We start from the raw sequence: 9,030 nt of genomic DNA on the forward strand, positions 1-9,030 counted from the left end.
AATAATACTAATGGATTGTTAATTTATTTTTATTATCCCTGTGTGTATGAAATATAAGTCTCCAGTCCTTTGTGGCATGCGAGAAGGCTGTCTGCCTATTGGTCAAAGGGCCTGTACTCTCATCTAAATCCTCCCTCTTACTCGTTGAGCCAGAATAAATTTTGCCAAGTGGATATACATCTTTGCAGACTTACTATCTTCACATAATGGATTTGATCCAGGTCAAGATGGAGCCTTAGATTAATCTAGCATCTGATCATAAATTTATTTTAATTTTATGTAAGATATTTTTTAAATTGAGTAGTATATAAATCTTAAGTAGTTTAGGTTAAATACAATGAAATGTTTAAAAATTGGCAATAGAAACATGCATTAAAAAAGGTAGGCATAATTATCCAAATACATAAAGTATGGCTTTCAGAACGATACAGTAAATGAAGCTCACTCTTTTGGCTATGGATAACTTTGCTCTTCTCCAATTAAGCTCTTCAGCCGGAATAAAGTTTCTCTTGAATTGTTGACACCATTAAAATTACCTGTTGCTGACAAGCAGGTGTCAGCAACAGGTGCAGCTATGTTGAAGCTGAACACAGTTGGACAACAAGAGGAGAGGTTGGCAAACGACTTTATGTATGGTTTCTGAAAACCACATTTTAACTCGTGCATGTCAGAAAGATTAAACTGCATCACAGAAGTTCGATATCAAAATAGTTCTGGGGTTAGTGAGGCAGGGAATGAGGTCACAGGAAACTTCCAACTTCGTTTTCAGCTTTTATTTTAAGAAATAATCTGGTGATGGTGATCATCTCTGTAAGAAGAACCAAAAGTAAGACAAAGCAGCAATGCATAGGAGTCGGAAGGAGCCTAAAACAGTTGTAAAGTAAAAGGGATGAGAAAATAAACACACACACACACACACACACACACCAAAAATTGCTTCAGTTATCTGGAGTCTCATATCTCATGAGTTTCCAGAGAGCTGAGAAGACTTAGTAAACATTGTCTGTCCATGCATTTATTAACTGAAGCAAATTATGCATGGGGCAGCTAAACAGAGCAACAGTAATATTTCAGATTGGTGCAGATATATAGTAACATCTCAAGAATTTTGTTATGAGTAAAGATGGTGAACTTTGTTTGCATTTCAAGGCAACTCTACCTGATATGCTCTTTCTGAAGTGATGTGCAAACCAAAATACAAGCCACCCATTGAAATTTGCATATTTCTGAATTTTGCTATGCCATTTTCCAGCCAAGTGATGGGAACAAAAATAAATATATATGGGGTAGTGTGTGCATAAAAACATGTTACATATGTTGTTTTGAGGGAAATTGGTTTGCAAAAATGTGCATCTTAACGAGAAATATGCCCTAAAATTGTGGTATAATTTCATAATGATTAAAAAAAAATGCAGACTGCAGACAGAATTTGATTGGAAAAATGAGAAACAGAGGGGAAATGAAATTGCCAGATTCACTCCTACCTAATTATGAGAGTGATGAAAATGACCTTTACTAGTTTGTGTTTCTCTGGCAATGGTCAATACATTTGGTGACCATCCATCCTTGCCAGTCTTCTGTTCTCACTTCTTATGTGTCACCAATCAGCTTGATAATAACAGATCTGCCTTGCAGCAATCTAGCCAACTGGTATCTCAGCTTTGCTCAAGGAAGAATTGCACCCCTTTCCACTGAACGCCAGATTCATTTCAGGTAGAGTTGGATCATTAATCAGATGGTTTTGAACCAATTAGGACTGTTTTAGTTAGTATTCAAGCAGAAAGAGTCCAAACTTAATGAACTGAATTGATATCAACTGGCTTTGAAGGGAGGCAAACCACATAAATAGACTTCACACATTTTCTCATAGAAGTGATCAACCCTGATGAACTTCTGAGACAATTGCACTGAGTTTCACTTATATGCCTATTTCCATAAATGCAGAGCTGTGTTAAAGAACTTGTGACCACCCCGCTGCTGTTGGGTTGCAATTCCCGCTATTCCTAACCATTGGTTATGCTTGCAGGGGATGACAGAAGTTGGAGTTCAGCATTATCTGAAAGGCTACAGCAGGCTTCCTCAAACTCAGCCCTCCAGATGTTTTTTGGCCTACAACTCCCATGATCCCTAGCTAGCAGGACCAATGGTCAGGGATGATGGGAACTGTAGTCTCAAAACATCTGGAGAGCCAAGTGTGAGGAAGCCTGGGCTACAGCATCCCCACTCTGAGGAGTATACCATTGTTGGTAACTTAATCAAGGGATTCATGGATTCCTGCCAACTTTTGAGGGCACTTAAAGGGTTGGGACAGCCTACAGTGCAATAGTGACTTTTTGGGCAACCCCCCCCCCCCAAAAAAAAACCTCCTAAAAACAACCATTGTGTGGAGAGCCAACTGAAGGAAAACATACTTCCACATTTGTTTGGTGTTAAGGGTAATGTTCAAACATAGAATGAGGGGAAAGCATTCTAGAAATGAAATACGATGCGCTTTCAGGTGAATTTCATGTGTGGAGAAAACCCGCTCATTACTTAAGGTAATTTATATGGATATCGCTGAGAAGGCAAGCACTGATACAAGAAGAGCATTGCATGAAACAACCTTTAAAAAGTGTATTTAAGGAGGCTTTAAGGGGAGAGGGAAGAGTCTTGGGATAATGGAGTATTCTGAAAGCCATGAATGAACAGAACAAAAGGAGCTGAAAAGGACACAAATATCCAAAGTGAAAGAAAAGAAAGGGAAAAGAATACATGAGCATATACCAGTCACCAGGGTCATCAATGTATAGACGAAAAATTGAAAAATCCACACAAGTATTTTTTTTAGAAAAACAATTGTGAATGTGGATCATTTTTCCAACTGTAGAATAATTAAAATAGACTCATGGTAACAGGGAGCATCTTCACAGGAATTTTTCACATGGAGAAAATTATTTAAAACGGAAAACGTTTTGGCATTCAAAAATGTGAGAATAAACAGGCCATGGGTTAATGAGCATGTTTGCTGATTCACTCTCATTCCAGTCAATGGCCCATCAGTTGGCAGAACTTGTTTGATGCTGAGAGTTGAGCAATCAATTATCTCTTGGAATATATATAGAGATATACATACATAGCACAAATGACCACAGAACACATTCTCTGGGCAGAATAATCACTGATGCTTGAGATCAAAGCGAAGATTGCAATACTATATACATTTACCTAGGAGTAAGTGTCACTGGCCTCAGGCTGCTTCCATTTATTGGGTATATGGCCCTGAAGGAGCCCCCATCGTTCAGCCCAGACATTGAGACCCAGCATTTAGGGCCTTCTGGCAGTTTACTCATTGTGAGAAGTGAAGCTACAGGGAATGGGGCAGAGGGCCTTCTTGGTATTGGTGGCCATCCTGTAGAATGCCCTCCCATCAGATGTGAAAACATTCCTAACGTTTAGGAAACATCTGAAGGCAGCCCTGTATAGGGAAGCTTTTTAAGGTTTAAGGTTTTATTATGTTTTTATATGTGCTGGAAGCAGTTATCCCAGAGTGGCTAGAGTACAAATAATAATAATTTATTAATAATTCTGATCTGTTGGCAGGGTGTTGGCTATTTATTGAGCATTCATTATGATTTGTTCTCCCATACTTGCCCTGTCACTTTCCATACTGCAAAAAGTCCAGTGGGGAAAGCAAGTCTGTTCAGATAGATTCCATACCTGCTCTTTACCATACGTTTATTAGGGTGTTTTGCAATAATAAAATAAACAGTTATAAAAGCAAATCAAACAGTTACAACACCATAAAGCAAGAAAAATGCAAAAACTGAACCACTTCCATATATAAAACAACTAAAAGTAATTCCATATACAAAAATAATTATAAACAGTTCTTGAACAGATGGAGACTGGGATAACTTTGCCAGGATGCTTAGTTAAACCTAAAGACCAGGCACTTAAGCATTTGATGCATAGTTAACTGACAGCACTATGGTATACAAGTCTACTACCTGAAGGAGCATCTCCACCCCCATCATTCAGCCCGGACACTGAGGTCCAGCTCCGAGGGCCTTCTGGCGGTTCCTTCACTGTGGAACACACTCCCTACAGATGTCAAGGAAATGAACAACTATCTGACTTTTAGAAGGCAGCCCTGTTTAGGGAAGTTTTTATGGTTTGATGTTTTATTCTGTTTTTAAATATTCTGTTGGGAGCTGCCCAGAGTGGCTAGGGAAACCCAGCCAGATGGGCGGGGTATAAATAATAAATTACAGTGGTACCTCAGGTTGAGAACTTAATTCGTTCCGGAGGTCCGTTCTTAACCTGAAACTGTTCTTAACCTGAAGCACCACTTTAGCTAATGGGGCCTCTAGCTGCCGTCGGAGCACGATTTCTGTTCTCATCCTGAAGCAAAGTTCTTAACCCAAGGTACTATTTCTGGGTTAGAGGAGTCTGTAACCTGAAGCGTATATAACCCGAGATACCACTGTATTATTATTAATTATATTACTCAGAAATAAGTCTGTTTTTAATGGAGCTTACTCCCATTACAGGATTGAAGTCTAAGTATTGCATTAGAGCTGGCAATGGGGAAAAGCAGGGTCCTTGGTACCTTTAACAGATAGCTGTACAACAGTTTAAGCCTTTTCTCGTTCGGAAACGCCAGCTATGGGACAAACGTCATCTCTTCACATTCTGCCTGCGCAGCCATTTTATCACGAGTCCATGGATTTATTTTGGGGTCCTCCACTCCACTAGGAGGGATGTGGGTGGCGCTGTGGGTTAAACCACCGAGCCTAGGACTTGCCGATCAGAAGGTCAGCAGTTTGAATCCCCACGACGGGATGAGCTCCCGTTGCTCGGTCCCTGCTCCTGCCAACCTAGCAGTTTGAAAGCACTTCAAAGTGCAAGTAGATACATAGGTACCGCTCTGGCGGGAAGGTAAACGGCGTTTCCGTGCGCTGCTGTGGTTTGCCAGAAGCGGCTTAGTCATGCTGGCCACATGACCCAGAACATGTATGCTGGCTCCCTCGGCCAATAAAGTGAGATGAGCGCCGCAACCCCAGAGTCGTCTGTGACTGGACCTAATGGTCAGGGGTCCCTTTACCTTATTCCACTAGGAAAAGAGGACACAAATTCACAAAAGAAACAAAAAATACACAAATTTTATGCAAATTGTGTCCTCTTTTCCTAGTGGGTTTGAGGGCCCATTTCACCGTGTACTGGGCCAGAAAATCCTTAGGATGGGTGTCTCTTTAGCTAATGTGGAAACAGGAGACACTGAAAATGACACAGTGTTTTTTCTTCTACAGTTGCTTGGGCTTGTGCATTAATTGGGGTATATTCATATTTAATTCCACATGTGTGGCTGCATCCTCATTTCAAGCCTATTCTAGAAAACAACTTGCCATGTGTGTTAGGCAGCAGCAGGCAAGGTGTACCCAAGGGGGATAATTATCACTTATTAAATTTAAAAGAAAAGGGGAATGTAGCGCTACACAAATGTTCTGTGACAAACAAGGGTGCCAGAAAAAGCAGTCACTCTTAATACCTCTTGCAGGAAATAATCATTAAATAAGGAAAATTAAGAATACTTGTTTTATTTACATGAGAGTTTATTAAGAGGCACATGAGGAAAGTTGCCATTTGTACAGTCCTTAGTCCTGAGGACACCTATCGCCACCAAAGGAAATAATAATAATATATAATTTTTATTATTTATCTTCACCAACTACTGCCAGTATCAGTGGAAAGGAATGCATGTGTGCTTGGTATTCTGCAGCTCAGAGATAGTCCCTCTTTTATTGGCCTTACCTTTTTGAATCCCTTTCCTGCTGAGAGCGTTGCTTGCCTACACTACAAAAATAGCATAGATAAGCCAGAATGCCCCAGGGGACCAAACAGACCTATTGCCTTAGAGATTGCTCTCAAAGGTCTGCTTTAGCAGATACTGGTTTTCCTCCAAGATACAAGATTCTAACACATTTCAGACCAACATAAAAATTGTGCCAGGCTGACAGAGACAGCATGCACTCAAATACTTCATTCTCAGCCACCAGTCATCGTTCCTGACATCTCTCTTGTTTTTCAGTTGTCTGTGTTGTCAGAGTGAACTCGATTCCTCTCCTTTGAAAAATCTTTGACATAAGCCAAGCCCATCTTTGACTTATGCTTTTGAAGGTCTTTGTACAAGGAAGTCAGGACCTGTCTGCCCTTCTGTGTTGCAAATAGTGAGCAGAGCTTCATGCCATACAGTCCCTCTCATCACATCTCAATTTGTAAAGAGCCAAAGTAGCTGAACAGACTTTCATCATCCATTTCTGAAGGATAGCAAAAGCTTTTAACTTGCAACTTCCATGCTTTTTGAAACGATGGTGCATTCATAAAAGCCTCAATTCTCCCTGTCTTTTTGATTCTCTGCTACATCTGTGATTCAGTGCCGTCAGTCACGTATGTCCTTCCAGACTGCCTTTGTGGCACACAAATATGGGATACCACCTTGTCCTGGTTCCATAAAGGGGCACGGGTGGCGCTGTGGTCTAAACCACTGAGCCTCTTGGGCTTGCCGATCGGAAGGTCAATGGTTCGAATCCCCGTGACAGAGTGAGCTCCCATTGCTCTGTTCCAGCTCCTGTCAACCTAGCATTTCTAAAGCATGCAAGTAGATAGTTACCGCTGTGGTGGGAAGGTAAACGGCGTTCCCATGCGCTCTGGTTTCTGTCACGGTGTCCCGTTGCACCAGAAGCGGCTTAGTCATGCTGGCCACATGACCTGGAAAGCTGTCTGTGGACAAACGCTGGCTCCCTCGGCCTGAAAGTGAGATGAGCGCCGCAACCCCAGAGTCGCCTTTGACTAGACTTAACCGTCCAGGTGTCCTTTACCTTTTTTTACCTGGTTCCATTCCTCCTTCCAGGGAAATTTCTGAAGGCGGTGGGGAGGGGGTTGTTCTGTGGGGTTCCATTCTGATACTCTGCAAACAGGCAAAGCACTTTCGGCCTTCGTTGCTTAGGCTTGCAATGCTGTCCCTACTTACCTGGGAGCAAGCCCCAGTGAATTCAATGAGACTTAGTAGAGATGATTAGGATTACCATGCTTTTCAGCACAAAAAGTAATACCAAAGCAGTTCACACGGTAATATTGTCTCACAGTACTTTAACTCTGTTTTGTGCCATGCTGTTCTTAAGCCCTTTGAAACCATCAGTGAAAAGTGTTATAAATAATACACTCCTCACTTAAACAGAACTGTTGCGATGGGAATGTGAACATTTTGTAGATGCTACAGAAATTCATACAGGAAGGTACCTCGTGCATAATGTTTCCAAAGCTGAATATACAGCAGGAATGGCCAGTGAGGACCAGCAATCTAAATTAAATGCAGTACCCTTTAAAGACTCTGGGTGACACCCATCTAAATCATATGCAGAATAGACCCACTGGACTGGACTTCTAGTAAGGAATAAAGTGGACTCTGATCCCCTGGCCTGGACGCAAACAGGAAAACATGTAGGGGGTGCCCGTTGATGGCAAGAGCGAGGTTGGTGAGGCAGCGCCCTAATGAACAAGCCTGGACTGCATTTAGGGCTGCTTCAGCCTTTGTGTGTTTTTCTCCGCCCCCCCTTCAGCTTTATGACTCACCTCCCATTTTCAATCCTTTCGCTTTCCATTTTTGTGGTACAGTGGTACCTCTGGTTACGTACTTAATTCGTTTCGGAGGTCCGTTCTTAACCTGAAACTGTTCTCAACCTGAGGTACCACTTTAGCTAACGGGGCCTCCCACTGCTGCCGCACCGCCAGAGCACGATTTCTGTTCTTATCCTGAAGCAAAGTTCTTAACCCGAGGTAATATTTCTGGGTTTGCGGAGTCTGTAACCTGAAGCATATGTAATCTGAAGCGTATGTAACTCAAGGTACCACTGTATGTCTCTTAGATCACAGGGATGTTACATTCATTGCTCTTTGTATAGTACCTGCCGATTGTGGCTGTTCAAAAACATTAGCTTTTACTCCCGCTACAAAGTAAGTTTTAACTCTCACACTGGTGGCTACCAAACTTTTCAGGCCACTGGGCTTATATGGCATTTTGAGAAAGGGTCATCATTGCGTACCACAAAATGGCTGCCATGGGGGTGTGGCTTAACACCAAATGACCACCATATCTAAGAGCCGAAAAAGGGAGGAGTGTAAAATGGTGCACCCTGTAAGCCCTCCCCCACAAATGGAAAACAAAGGCACCTACACCAGGCACTGCTATACTCACTCACAAAGAATACTTGCTCTTTGCTCCTCTCTTCTGTTCAGATCAGAAGTGTGTGTGAGTGTGTCTGGCCCTGGTTTCCACTAAAATATGGGCATGCTTAAGCTGTTCAGTGTAGGCAAGGTTAAACCGGTACAAATAGGTCCTGGGCAGGAAGAGAAAGTAGGAGATACTGGGGGACAAACCGTACTCTACATACTTGCTTCTCCAGAATGTTGCTCTGGAACGCATTAGTGGACTGGTACATTATGGTACAGGTCATCCCTTTTGTTTGCTATGGAACAGAAGCACTGCGCACACACCATTAATTTAGCAAGCAACAATTTTGACAGTTCCAATTATGGTATTTGTGTCAAGCCCAAACCCGTTTCTACCTGTGTCTGCTGGCCACTTCAAGAAAATTATCGCTGCCTGGCACATCTTTTGCTTTCTGATTGTTTGCTAGGCTCCACTGAGCAATTGCTTCATGTACTTTCACAATGAATCTGTGTGGTGTTCTCTAGCTCGGTTCAGTTGTGACATCTTCACAAACAGCAAGGGAGTTTCCTGGCCCAGACACTCTGACAGGCAAAGTTATATTATAATAAATGCTGAGCTCAACTTCTGCCTCCCTCTTCCACATGCCTGTGGCAACAAGCATGATTTAGCCCGTGAGTCACTCCATTAGTTGCATCAGGAGCGGAATACTACACAAACATGGCACAGGTCAAATGATCTCACAGGTACAGATGGACTTGGCCAAGTACAATGCACTCATTTTAAAGTAAGGACAGCACAATGAGATTTTAAATGAAAATAAA

The sequence above is a fragment of the Podarcis filfolensis genome (assembly GCF_964270895.1).
Source record: "Podarcis filfolensis genome assembly, chromosome: 10".
Taxonomy (NCBI): domain Eukaryota; kingdom Metazoa; phylum Chordata; class Lepidosauria; order Squamata; family Lacertidae; genus Podarcis; species Podarcis filfolensis.